Raw genomic sequence first — 14236 nt, 5'->3', positions numbered from 1 at the left:
GGTCTGTTACAGTCATGAGTTACATGGGAACACATACACAACAATGATTTAAAGGAGCAATAGTCCATTTTATTACTTATTTGTACAAATAACTTGGAATGTATCTACAACTTACTTTAAAAAAAAAACAAACAGATTAAAGTTTGGCTTTAGCACAAACATACAAACTCTGTGAGAACTTCCTTTTGGAAAACTGAGTTCTGGTTTTGTTTGTGTTTGGATGCTCCTCCTGTCACTCATTTTAATCTAGGTTATTGTGGCAGAGCTTCATGAGCATAGGTGGATCCATTCAAATATTCTATTGTAAATAGTATAAAATACTCTTTAATTGAGGTAGTAAACTGATGAGATATTGCACTTAACATATTGCACATGTGAACAGTAAAGTTTTTACAGTAAAGAAAAGTAACAATAAAAGTTAAGTTGAACTAATATTGAGGTATTGCACATTCAGTGTGTTTTGGGAAGACTGAGCTTGGGAAGACTGAGCTTGGGAAGACTGAGCTTGGGAAGACTGAGCTTGGGAATTTTCAGATAAACATTTACAGTAAGAACTACTAAAGCAGAACAAGGCACAAGTGCTGTACAGAGTATAGTGTATTGTTACCACTAAACATGTGGTTACAATTTAAGTCATTAACATTTCAATGTTTATAAAGTTTAAACTTGGAAACCATTTGCAGGCCACCTTTACAAAGTCTCTCGCCACTCATGATCAGAAAGGTCAGAGATTAGGGTGAAGACTCTTGGGTTCACTTGGAGTCGCTTTTGTTCTTCTTTTCCACAACTTTTGTGCCCTTTTCGGGATTGATGTCGAAAAAACACCTTGAAAAGAAAGAAAAATCATTGAAACTATGTAAATATTAAGTGAACCTTCCCTCCTAGGTTTCTTCACATACCTTTGCAGGAATTCAGGCACTGACACCAGTTCAGTAGGGTAGTGAATGTTGAAACAGTAGTAACTGCCAAACATTAGGCAAACAGCAGCGATGAAAGTACAGTAGTGATGTCATCGTTCACAATCTTGCGGTCCACACTGAGCATGAATCGAACAGCAGCATAGCAGAGCGTCCTGTGGATACAAGTTCAATTCAATGACGTATTTTTGACAGTTGTTTCGCAGACCGTTTTCGTGTGTGAAAAAGAGGTGTTGTGAAAACAAGCGTTGTGTGTCTAAACTGTTATAGTCGTACATTTTGGAGTTGTATTTGAACAAACACACAAAATCTCGTATCTGTAAACTGTCGTGGCCGTAAATTTTAGGATGCAAATCCGCAAAATTTAAATTTACACACAAATGCTTTGAATTACGTACGATTATTATTGACAGTGTTTTTATTCCATAGGCCTGGTACATTTGATGCCTTTCAGAGAGAGTGAAGCACAGCTTTATAGAAGTTCCTAGCACATCTTTTAAAGTAACTGTGCTTACTCTCAAAGCACATCGTCCACAACCTGATCAATGGACCAAACTTTAAAATCAGTGCAGGGTAGTGTCGCAAGTAGTGATGCTTAGGCTTTAGTCTATGTCCTGGAAAGAGAGAGAATCTACAAGCAAGATATTCTCCATATATCTCCACAATGTCATCATCCATGGGTTCTTTCACCTTGTCAAACATGATCACAGGAAGAAGTCTTGAAAAAATCCTGCATTTACTCCATTGGAGCTCACTGCACATGGCTTACTCAGTGCATCAGATGCACTGTATTTAAATTGCTTAATGCTATTTAGAATTGAATAGGTGAACCACTTTTTCTTCTTGATGAAGTACTTCAGGAAAAGGGCTAAATCATAGGAAACAAAACCCTCAAAAATATCATGGCCTAAACAAGGTGACAGGCCAGGATTGCAAACATTGAAGTAATTCAATGAATTAAAAATTGACTCAGATGTGATACCTTCAATGTTTTGTTGTCCCTTAAACTGTCAAACATCTACTGCAGAATTGTAGTTTCTCAGGAGCGCGCTGAGGCCCACATACATTTGGATCTGTTTGAAAATCCCTTTGTGATATGCGACAATACCTGCAGAAATATTCAGAAACACTAAAATTTTCTGTGAATCCACCAATACTGAGACCCCAAATTGTCCCCTGCAGTGCACAAAACAGTCCCTTTCACATTTTCCTCTGCCACAGTTATTACATTGTCTTCCAGTCCTTTTAAGTCTGCAATTAGCCTTGAGAAAACTTTGTCATGTCCAAAGCGTTTGAAGTCTTTTCCTCAACACTTGTTTCATCTATTCCGAAGTACAACTTTACAGGTTCTGTGTATCTGAACATTTTTTTTAAAAGCCTCTGCTCTTGAAAAATTGGTTGTCATTGGTCCTTCATGACTACTGCTGAACAGGTCAGATTCCTTCATGACATCACATATTCTAACAATGTGCTCATCTGTTAACTTGAAATCACTTTTGAAAGTATCAGGAACAAAATAGGTGATGTTCAACATGTGCAAGCACCTTGTGACCCAGTCTCACCTAAAGCTCTACACTCACATCTACAAGTACAGGACAGGAAGAATTAGATAAACTTATTACTACAGCTAAACCAACAACTTCACTAGACCCCATTCCAACTAAATTACTAAAAGAAGTGTTACATAAAGCTGGTGAGCCTCTTCTTAATATTATTAACTCCTCGCTATCTTTGGGTTATGTCCCTAAATCTTTCAAGTTGGCAGTCATTGGGCCCCTCATTAAGAAACCTAATTTAGATCCTAATGAACAATCAAATTACAGACCTATTTCACACCTTTTGTTTATGTCTAAAATACTAGAAAAGGTTGTGTCTGTTCAAATGAGCTCCTTCTTACAGGAGAACAATATCTAAATTCAGTCAGGTTTGAGGCCCCATCATAGCACATAAACACCATTTTGTAGAATTAAATGGTGAATCCTCCAGTTTATTGCCACTTAATTATGGGGTCCCTCGAGGATCAGACCTAGGATCTCTGCTTTTTTTTTCGATATACATGCTTCCATTAGGGAACATCATTAGAAGACCTGGGATTAATTTCCACTGTTATGCTGATGATACACAGTTCAAAACCAGATGAAATAGCTAAATTTTCCAAATTAACTCAGTGCCTTAGAGAGATAAAAGATTGGATGAGCTGTAATTTTCTGTTGCTAAATTCTGATAAGACAGAAATATTACTTATCAGTCCAAAAACCAGTGCACAGAAACTCTCACAATTCAACTTCCATTTAGAGGGATGTACTGTTACTAATAGCTCGACAGTGAAAGACCTCGGTGTTATATTAGACAGCAACTTGTCTTTTAAAAATCATATCGCTCATACTACCAAAACAGCCTTCTTCTACGTTAGAAATATTTCCAAACTAAGAAACATCCTGTCTGTATCTGATGCTGAGAAGCTAGTTCATGCCTTCATGACCTCTAGACTGGACTATTGTAATGCATTACTAGGTGGTTGTCCTGCATCTTTAATAAATAGGTTACAGTTAGTCCAAAATGCAGCTGCCAGAGTTCTCACTAGGACAAGAAAGTATGACCATATAACCCCAATGTTATCATCTCTACACTGGCTACCTGTTAAGTTTAGATCTGATTACAAACTGCTGCTACTTACGTATAAGGCTGTTAATGGTTTAGCTCCCATGTATCTAACTAGTCGTCTAACACGTTTACAATCTTTCCCGCTTTCTGAGATCACAAAACTCAGGACTTCTGCTAGTTCCCAGAATATCTAAGTCTACAGAAGGTGGTAGAGCGTTTGCATATAATGTTCGGGGCTCAGAAACACTTTCCCAGTTTAAGTGTAGATTAAAAACTCATCTCTTTAGTCAGGCGTACACGTAATACATCCCATAATAATATTGTGCACTATTACATCAGACTTGCACATTTCATGAACAGCAGATATGTTAATCCATCTCCACTGCTTCTCTCTTTCTATCCATCCCGAGGCACCTAGAAATTGTACCAGCTCTGATCGTCTTCCATGTGATGAAGATTTTGGACCTCTACTGAGATGAGGCCGACTCTGAGAATCCTGAGGCATCTAGAGATCTACCAGCTCCAGTTAGACTCTGTGATACTAAAGAGGAGATGTGAACTCCATGTGATCCTTACACCAATACAACATTTGTTTGACTGTATTTTTATAATCACACCCTCCAGTGTCACCCATATGAGGATGGGTTCCCCTTTGAGTCTGGTTCCTCTCAAGGTTTCTTCCTTTAACATCTAAGGGAGTTTTTCCTTGCCACTGCTGCCTGAGTCACCTCAGACTTGCTCATTGGGGATAAATACATACACATTGTGAACTAAATCTATCTAATATTAATCTTGAATTTTGTATTCTATTAATCTTTAGATTATTCTTTATAATAATCTTTTGTTCTATTTTTATGTTCTGTAAAGCTGCTTTGAGACAATGTCAATTGTAAAAAGCGCTTTACAAATAAACTTGAATTGAATTGAATTGAACTGAGAGCTTCTGATTAAAATCAGACTTTTACAAAGACATATGTGTTCAGACATACCTTTCTGCTCAGTATGGTTCCAAGGAAACATTTTTTCCTATACTGTATAAGTCTTCCTAATAAAAATGACTGGTGTATTTATGTATACAGGGTGTCCTACAGTATAAATACATTTTAATGGCTGTTTGCCAGTGAGTGATGAATTAAATTGTTTAATTAAAACAAATTGAAAAACCTTTGAGCTTTGGTTACTATGAAAATGCGTGTTATAGTGTGTGTAAATCTGCAATATTAAGATCTGGGCTTGAGTAATTTTATGCATGGCAACTGACAGGGACTGGGAGAATTCAGCCTTGCAGCCTCACACACATTCCATGGTATACACCCTTAACAAATTTGACCATTGTCCACCTTCTGTAATGTACACTCACTGACCAATTTATTAGAAACATCTGCTCATTTATGCAAATATATAATATCCACTCATGTGGCAGCAGTGCACTGTATAAAAGCATGCTGATAAAGGTGAAGAGCTTCAGTTACTGTTAGCACCTTGCTGTTCACATCAGACATCACAATAGAGACAAATGGGATGCTTTGGGTGAATAGACAAATGAAAGGTGACCCACACACAATCCTATAATTTTAAATTAAATCACGTCATTTCTTTAGTCCACAAATGAAATTTTGCCATTGTCCTTTGAATTAAAAAAAAAGCTTATTTCTACTCCATTCATGGAGTAGAAATAAGCTTTTTTTTATTTATTCAAAGGACAATCGCAAAATTTACATCGTTACAGCTTCTAGTTTATATGAAGTTAATTCTGCGAGCAGCTAGTGCTATGATTTATAGGGACTGAAGTGACCCTCAGATAATGATAAACTAATACTTTTAGCTGTTTTTCATAGTATGTTTTTTTTTTAAAGTACATTTTTTATAGCATTCTAATATTTCTCTTCTGTTTCCATTTTGTAGGTAATAATCATATGTAAGGTATGCAAATGGCATGCAACTCATGAGAGAGAGGACCCTTGGAATTAGCCCACCAGACTGGCCAAACAACTAAAAGAGATCCATAGGGAATGGCTTAACCACTTGGCATACTACATGGAGTAGTGCGCTGCCTTTACTGATCACTCTAGCCTCTTACCTGTTACTGTTCAGGAACCACCATTACCCACTGAGGTGCCTACAGTACCACCAAGTGGCTGTTGAGCGTTTATGGGAAGGCCATCATGGATCATATTTAGGCCAACATTACCTCAAAGATTGGGAGCATTTTAAGAATGGATTCAACAAAAAAGTTAGAAAGATGTTGCTTAATGCTTTTACACCAGACACATTACTTTTAGATTAGATTAGATTCAACTTTATTGTCATTACACATGTACAAGTACAAGGCAACAAAATGCAGTTGAGGTCTAACCAGAGTGCAATAGTAGTAAGTACAGGATATACAGTTTGTATAAGATTTAGGTAAGTTAAATAAAATGGTAATATGGAAGTAATTTACAGATGTGTGTGTGTGTGTATTATGAACATAATATACAGATGACTATAATTATAACTGAAATTTAGAGAAGGATGTAACAATTTACAGAATGGTATGTGCTATAGACAATGTATGTACTATGAGCATAATATACAGAAGAATATATATGTAATTTATTTATTTATTTTTTTGGCAAGGAGAGATCCTCATCAGTGTCATCACTGCCCAAGAAGGGCCTGGACTCCATGGTGTCAGGTTTGATCAGCAGGTAACAGCCAGCAGGGGTTGCTCTTCTGGTGCTGCTGTATGTGGATTCTGGACAGAATGTGGATTCTGGATCAGTCTGGATGTGATGTGGCACACACAGTTCAAGTTAAATAAAGACACAATACAGTTGGGAAAGTTCTTTATTTAGTTTGTTTTACTTTTGAAGCAGTCACATGAAAGGTGCACATTCCATGCTGACTGCTAGTAACATCCAAATTAAGGTGAAATCAAGAAATGTTTGTATTAATGTGAATGTTTGTCTTACCGATTCAGGAAAGGCCTAAAAGGGAGTGGCCCGCGAACAGGAAGCCAGTGTTATAGCATCCTGAAGGGGAGGAGTCATCTGATCAAACAGGCAAGGATTATAAATGTATTGTATGTAGAGATTTCAGTGATTTGTTAAAGGATAATGCCTTTGATTACAGGTAGACTTTATTTTGGGTGTGACTTGTAAAGTGATAAGATCTAGAAATATAGTGTTGCTAACAAATGGAGTGTTATGATTGGTCCGTTTGAATCTGAAGGGAGGGGACCAGGATGATTAAAGGACAAAGGAAATGCTGCAGAGAGAGAGAGGGATGTTGGTTGGAACAGTAGCCAACAATTTAGTTATTCCCTTTTGTGTTTTGTTAAGTGTTGAGTTGTACTTTGAATAGTTTTTTTTTTATTTGTTCATTTTTTGGTAAATTTTGATTTTTCAATGGAGATTTTGCTTTGGCTTCTTTCACACCTGTCTGAGAATGGTGGCTCACATAAATAAAAAGACACTTCATTGGATTTTTCCAGAGTTTTGCCATTTCTTTTGCTGCCAGTTAGCCACTGCACCGACCATCCTACCACACTGGACATCTGGCACTTTTTGCTGCAACTGGAAACAGGGTGCACTAGTGTCGGCATGCATCTTTGAGTAGGACCGGTAGGACACTGCTCTTTTGTGTCGGACAGAGTGCATATAGAGGAGGAAAAGACCTGCAAAGGTTAATTCCTGGTTTGTGGAGTTTTGGCATTTTGGGGTCTTCTCTAATGCATTTTTATATTTTTTACTCTGTACTTAATATACCTGCTTACAGTCTAAATTTTTATGGCCTTATTTCTTAATAGGAAACACTTCAAACACCCTGAATTTTCATCTGTATCTCCTGGAATGCCTGTGCAGGTGGAAGCAGGACTGGGAATCAGCTTCCATCCTCCCTCCTTACCGACGCAAGAGGAGGTGGTTCCCTGTTTTAACACAAACAGTCTGAAGGTGTTAAGGAGGAAACTCCCCAACAGTTCAGACTCATTGTGGAATAAAAACATTTAAAATCCACACATTAAACATTTATAGAAGTGTTTTCTATAGAGGAACTTATCAGAGTGGACTACTTGCTTGCACAGTGTTGTGAGCCAGCGGCATGCAAGAGATGTTATCAGACACTGGCATGTACTGGATGGAGTTACAGGACTCTACATACCTGATACTGTTTTTCTTAATACTGGTCCTCAGCAAATAAATAATAATAAATATCAAGGTACACCACGACCAATTATTAACTTATCCGTCAATAGACAGACATAGATAATACAAAGAGAAGGAGAAATAGGGAAAGAAAAGATAAACGTAAGGGGAAGAAACAAAGAAAGATTGATGTAAAAATCCAAAAGGTTGAAGAATTGGTTGAAGAGTTAAAAGATCTGAATATGAGCGTTTAAAAGAAGACACCGAGGGATCAGACGCTGTACCTTGACAGCTGGAAGAAGATTCCAAAAGGAAAAAGAAGACTATAATGCATTATGTGTTATGTTTTATTTTCAGAATGTTCAAGAAAAATTCTGAAATGCTTTTCTTTTACTTATAATCATGTATCCTCATGTAATAGAGTTGATTAGATTAATCTTGTGTATTTTACTGTAAACTTTCTAGTAGTAAACACTTATAACGCCTACTGTGTATTACTGAGAGTATCTGCACACAAGTGTTTCAAGGCCTGCTGTTAAAAGTAAAGCCTTCTGTGTATTCGCGCGGAGTAATCTGCATGTGCAGTGTTTTATAGCTTGCTGTCAAATTCCATGGCGAAAGAAAGCTCCAGTTCTATATAATCACCGCCTGAGAAGTTGCAGGAAGTATGACCACATATAGAAGTGTTAACCGTGAGGTTAGAAAAGAAAAGACATTAGCAGCACACACAGAGTCGGCTGGTGAGAGTTTGAGAAACTGAGAAGTATTTATGAAATAAGATGGTAGCCGTCTAAAAGGCACAAAGCCAACCAAACCTGACAGCCAAATCTGGCCACAGTAAAAAGTATAAAAGCTCGCCTTGAATCACATTGAGTGTGCATTCTATTGTAAGCAGCCTTAGTGAATGTTATACTTTAGTTACACTTGGAGAGTGTTTTTTGGTTTGTTATAATCTTTGCATCTTAATACCTTTTACTTATTCTAGTACTGTTTGATTATTTGAAGGAAGTTTTTTTGTAATCTTTTTATTTTACATATATTACACACACCTATTTGTATTACACTACTTTTAATAAAAACAAGGCCTTCCATTGTGAGGATCCTGAAAAGACAAAAAGGTCTAAGTCTGCCTCCTTCATTTAAAGATTCAAACAATAGTTTAAGTAGAAGACCTTGGAGAGGAGCATTTGTTAGGAGACCGAGGGGACTTCGAAAGACATTTTTTGTCCCATATCACATTCACATATTATCTATATTCAGTTTAAATAAACCAGTTATTGATGTGCTTACAAGACTATGATGTCTTAAAAGGAAACTATGGTGGTAACTTAGACAATACGCAAGCACTACCTATTTATGCTGTAGTACTTTTTCATCAAGACTTTTTTTTGTTCACACAAGTAACTTAGGTCTACCTTCTATAACCTAGCACATCAGTGACTGGTTTATTTAAACTGAATTGAAGCAAGAAATAACAATCAAGAAATATCACATTTACTACACACTTGGCACAAGTTAAATCTAAGAAAATAACAATTTGCAGTGATTGTTAATATGCTGATAGCATATCATGGCATGAGGATTAGTTTAGGATCTCTGAGGAGTACAGGTATGTTTGGAAGACAAAACGATCCCAGATTAAACGATGTAGGGAACGCTATGTGGTTGCTGCAAGGACTTAATCCATAAGGGACAGTGCTGAGGAAACGTCGTAGATTTGTTCGACATTATAACTTCATGGGACTATCTGTGGCATGTGGATGGTTCAAGTTCCAGGTCAAGTTCAAGTTTATTTGTATACCACATTTACAAACAGCCACACGGCTGACCAAAGTGCTTCACAGTGCGATTGACATTTCACATACACTTAAAAATACACACATACACAATAAGATAGTTCAAGAAACTAAAATAAGAATTATTTAAAAAAATAAAATAACCAGTTTATGTGGATGGTTACGAAAGCCAATACTTTTCACTATATCAGGATTCATTGAGGCAACTAATCACCTTCTCAGCAGAGTGAATGACACTTCAGCCTGTTTTTGCCCCTGGTAGATTCAGCAGCTTACCAAGTGGTAATGTACTGTATGGACTCAGTAATTGGAGGTGTAGAAGTGCACCATCAATATCTTTGGTAGGTTGAACTACTTTAGCTGCCACAGGAAGTACAACCACTGGGGCACTTTTTTAATTAAAGAGTTTACATGCAGCACCTTCTTGAGATCCTAGATGACGATGGTTCCCAGGAAACTACACTTTTAGCTCTTATGCTAAAGTGCATAAACTTGCTATAGTTTCAGCAAGGCATGGCTTTGTGTACTTGTGTACTGATATTTGGGTTGGTAAAGTAATAAATATTTTTGACCACGAAAATGCTAGAGACCAAATTTTACCCAATGAACATGTAAAGAAACTTGTGAGTAAACTAAGGCAATTCTAACATTGTAAACTATTTTAGCATTAAACATTTGCTTCCTTTATAGAATTAGAACCTGGATATTGACATTCCGGATATTCCTTTCTATTTATCCTACCCTTTTATCCATACCTGCATTTCTGCATTTGACTGTGACAGCTGACATCTCAATTTCTCCTTTTCCAGCTCAACCTGTTGTAAAAGACAAAACAATTTACAGAATTATTTGATGCAATAGTGAAATTTGATACAGAATCTGGATCTTTCTCCTGAAAATAAGCATGCCCGAAAGCAAAAGATAGAAAAAAGTGACTATGAATTAATCAAATGGACCTAGAGATTAGAGTCTGTTCTGGACCTAAAGAATTCAGATTTTGTCCATTAATAAAATAGGTCTGGCATGTCCTTCTGAAAACATGTCACTAATATATTAGATCCAGAGGCAGCTTGTGATAGACGACCACTTGTGACAGGAGTATACAAAGGTTATCATATGTAAAGACTTGACATTACCATATCTATAAAGGAAAAACAAACAAGCAGACAATTTAAATTCATACAAATGTTTTGCAGTTTTGAAAAGATGTATTGAGGTCTTGTTAGTGGACCTGACCTGTTTTAACGTGTCTCGTAGGTTCGTTTTGTCTAATCTCAATTTCTCAATGCGATGTTCCAGACGTTCATTTCTTTGTTGTAATTTCATTAGCTTCAGTTCCAGCTCAGCCACAGCTCTTTGCATGGTACACACACGCTCCTGTGATTCCTCTTCAGAGCTCCTCATTACCTTACAAAATAAAGATATAAAATATCACACAGTGTCTATAGAAAGCTACACATTTGAGTCAGAAACATTTGCACACATAGGACTGTGAGCAACGGGGGCTCAACAGCAAAGATGCAGGGTAACTGATCAGCAACAGAAAGCGCAGTAATGTACACTGTGACAAATAGTTTGTTCTTGAATAGGTGATGAGATCCACCTGCACTTTGTCAAACCCATCCTAGATCTGGGTTACTACATCTTGGTTCTGGTGAATGAGTTACTGTTAGTATCCATGGGCCCACTTAAGGAAATTTCATGCAATGCAGAGAGATGCTCAATATTATGCTACCCTAAACATTAAAAAGGCCAGATGGACTGCCATTACTAATCTTTTGACCTTAATGTATCAAGGCCACCACAGACCCTCTGTGCTTATCTAGCACTACAAGATGTTCACATCTCAATGACACATCTCTGATTATATTGCTTGTGCTTCAAGCAATCGTAGGGAAATTATCCTTGTTACTGCCCTTATCAATACTACCATTCTTAAGAATTGCCAAGACAGCCCAACAACCTGGGTGAAAAATGTTGGAAAGTATATTCTATACATTAGGATGTACTGTATATCTTACCATCACACCAGAAGTCCCCCCCCCCCCCAAAAAAAAAAATTGAAAGCATAATTGTCTAACATGTCTTTGAATGCCTTGTTAGCTTCCCTACAAAAATGATCCAGCATGACAATACCTCTGTGTACAAAGCAGGCTTCATGAGAACATGGTTTGCTAAGATTAGAGAGGAAGATAATTCCAGAGCCTTAACCACAAAGAACAGGAACAAACCACAGACTTCTCGCCTGACATCAATCAAGCTCTTATGGCTAAATAATGGGTAAAGCTCCACAGCCACACTTCAAAATGTATTCAAAAAGCAATGAGGGAATTAACTTGGAAAGGGAAGTTCATTCACTTAAGTTTCACTTTTCACTTGTTTCACGATTGACTTGCATATACTGTACAGGATTTCCATGTATTAAAGTTGCTGCGTTCACGTATTTACACTACAATCCAAGACGCTATATCAGTCAAACTGGCTAACACACACTCACACGGGGTAAAACCAAACCCTATTCATTCAGCAATCAGACCTGATCGTTTCTCTCCTCTCCCTATTTTTTATTATTTTTTTTTTTATTTTATTTGTGGCGTTCCGCGTCACTCGCGTGACGAATGACAAGGCGGCAGACCTAAACACGGTCAGTTTACTTGGTGGATTTGGAGCGGCAATTTTCACACAAAAGAGGAGAAAAACGAGCGTCAGTGCGGAAAATACTGGTGGCGACGGAGATAGTGACGATGTAACAACATTGGTTCCGAAAAAAGGAAAGCAAAGAAGTTACATATGGACGTTTCTCAATCGGAAGGCTGCAGCCTCCGAAGGTCGCATATGCAGGCTGCATACGTGGGACTGATTCTCCGTGCTGATGAAAGTTGTGTTTGTTATTATTCAGTTTGTTTAAGTATTACTTAAGTAAGACTTATTTAATGCCTGCTATGACTGTACACACAATTTCATTCTTAATTTCTATATCATTGTTCATTTTCTACAGATTTTTGCCACTGCACCACTACACTCTGACTCTCCCTGCTAGTCCAAGGCTGATACTGCTGGGTAAGTGTCACTGTAAGGAATGGAGGTATAGAACAATAAAACTGTATAGAAAAGTCTGTCAGTCTGTCTAATTCATCTCTTTCTGAAATTAATCTCATTAGCTTTTCCAAGTAATGGATTTGCAGCTGTATAATATCTGATAGTGTTTCGGGACATTAACTATAATTGTTGTCTGCACCAGTTGCTGGTGAAGTCACACTTGGAGGTTGGATGCATTGAAAACAACATCATCTGTGAAGGCATCCACCAAAGCTTCATCAGAGGGCTGGCTGCAGTTTTCGCCACCTACTATGTGTTCAACTTGCAATACCAAGAGGAAGCTGCCAGGACACTGGACTTTGTTCAAAGGTAAGTTCTCTCTCATTACCTCCCACCCTGCCCTACCCTATCTCTCTCTTTCTTTATTTCTCTTAAACACAGAAGCACCTCAAAGCACAGATTTGTTAAGGGAAAGGACATTTTAGACTGGCCATATCATGGTGTATACCTCAACATAACATTGGTGCAACAGTAGTTTGAGTTTCTAGTCAGTTTCCTCTGCATGCTACTTTAATTTTAACAGAAAGCAATGGACAATACCGTGAGCTCAACACTCTTAGAAAGGATGTGTTAATTTTTACACATCTTTGTGCGTTAAGCTTTTAACACATATTAATTTTAACACATTTTGTGTCATTTTGTGTTGATTTTGGAAGTTTAGGAACACCTGTTAAACTTTATAATATAAGAATTATATTGTCATACCAGCAATGTGTAAAGCTTCATGCCACAGCATGACCACTCTGGGGTGCGTTTCCCAAAACCATAGTTGCTAACCTGTTAGCAACTTAGTTGGTTGGCAATGGGAAATTGCATTGCAACCAACAAAGTTGCTAACTTAGTTAGCAACTATAGTTTTGGGAAACGCACCCCTGAACAACCTAATCTTTTAGCATGGTTAGTTGATTTGTGTCACTTTGAGAGAGATGTGTTTTTGAGAAATAAAGTTAGAACTTTATTTTACATTCAAAATACATTTTTGAACCCATTTAAGGACAGCATTCAAATAAAATTATGCAGATACTGCCATAATGGCAACAACCTAGAATATTTATACTTTGAATACAGTGAGTTTTATGTCTTCATTGCAATTAAACTTAACTTCTCATTGTACTTTATAGATGCTTAATTGGTGTGAACCCTGAAAGGGGAACAAAAGCCAGCCAAGTGAAGGTGTCCAAGAAGAAGGAAAGCTTGTCCAGAAAAAGGCAGCAAATGTGAATCCCCATGTGGCCAACCTTATCAAAAACCTCATGGACTTTGAGTGGGGCTTTATTTAATTTTTTTATATTACAGTTTATTTTAATTGAAGATGATGTTACAGCATTGTGTTCAGCACTTCAGTTAAGAAAAGTCACAGCATTGTGGTGTTTATTATATTTAATAAAAACTGTGTATTATTGTCATCCTTTGTTTGAGACATTTTTTTGCAAGCAATTTTAAGTTACAATATAAAGATCCCATTCTACAGTATAGTTTATATTAAAAAAACAATAAACAGTTTATTAAAATTACAGCAGGAACACTAAAATAACAGTATAATGCAACCAAACATCTGACAGTATTATACTGTGCAGCTCTCTTTTTTTACAGCACAGTCCCGTAATATTTGTACAGTAAAAAACTGTTATTGTAAATTATAGTAGGTAATCTGTAAAATTACAACTTTATGCAGGCAAATTTAGCTGCCAGT

General features: G+C 37.1%; 1 protein-coding gene and 2 long non-coding RNA genes across 5 annotated transcripts in view; 2 read left to right on the top strand and 1 right to left on the bottom strand.

Moving 5' to 3' along the window:
* The window catches only part of tfpia (tissue factor pathway inhibitor a), a 140720-nt gene that overhangs the window by 25613 nt on the left and 100871 nt on the right, over positions 1-14236 (bottom strand). The gene's annotated exons all lie outside the window — the stretch shown is intronic.
* LOC113650666 lies at positions 4337-7454 on the top strand. 2 transcript variants are annotated; one of them, XR_007140768.1, is made up of 3 exons: positions 4337-5754; positions 6141-7187; positions 7312-7454. It is a non-coding gene; the product is annotated as an uncharacterized LOC113650666 (long non-coding RNA). The 2 variants fall into 2 exon arrangements; XR_003442473.2 differs by lacking the exon at positions 4337-5754 and having other exon boundaries at positions 6185-6315; positions 6484-7187.
* On the top strand, positions 11884-13943 carry LOC113650667. The gene is made up of 3 exons (XR_003442475.2): positions 11884-12504; positions 12686-12852; positions 13665-13943. It is a non-coding gene; the product is annotated as an uncharacterized LOC113650667 (long non-coding RNA).

The sequence above is a fragment of the Tachysurus fulvidraco genome, chromosome 6, assembly GCF_022655615.1.
Source record: "Tachysurus fulvidraco isolate hzauxx_2018 chromosome 6, HZAU_PFXX_2.0, whole genome shotgun sequence".
Classification (NCBI taxonomy): Eukaryota; Metazoa; Chordata; class Actinopteri; order Siluriformes; family Bagridae; genus Tachysurus; species Tachysurus fulvidraco.
The sequence above is the reverse complement of the archived record's forward strand: the minus strand, read 5'-3'. Positions and strand labels throughout refer to the sequence as shown.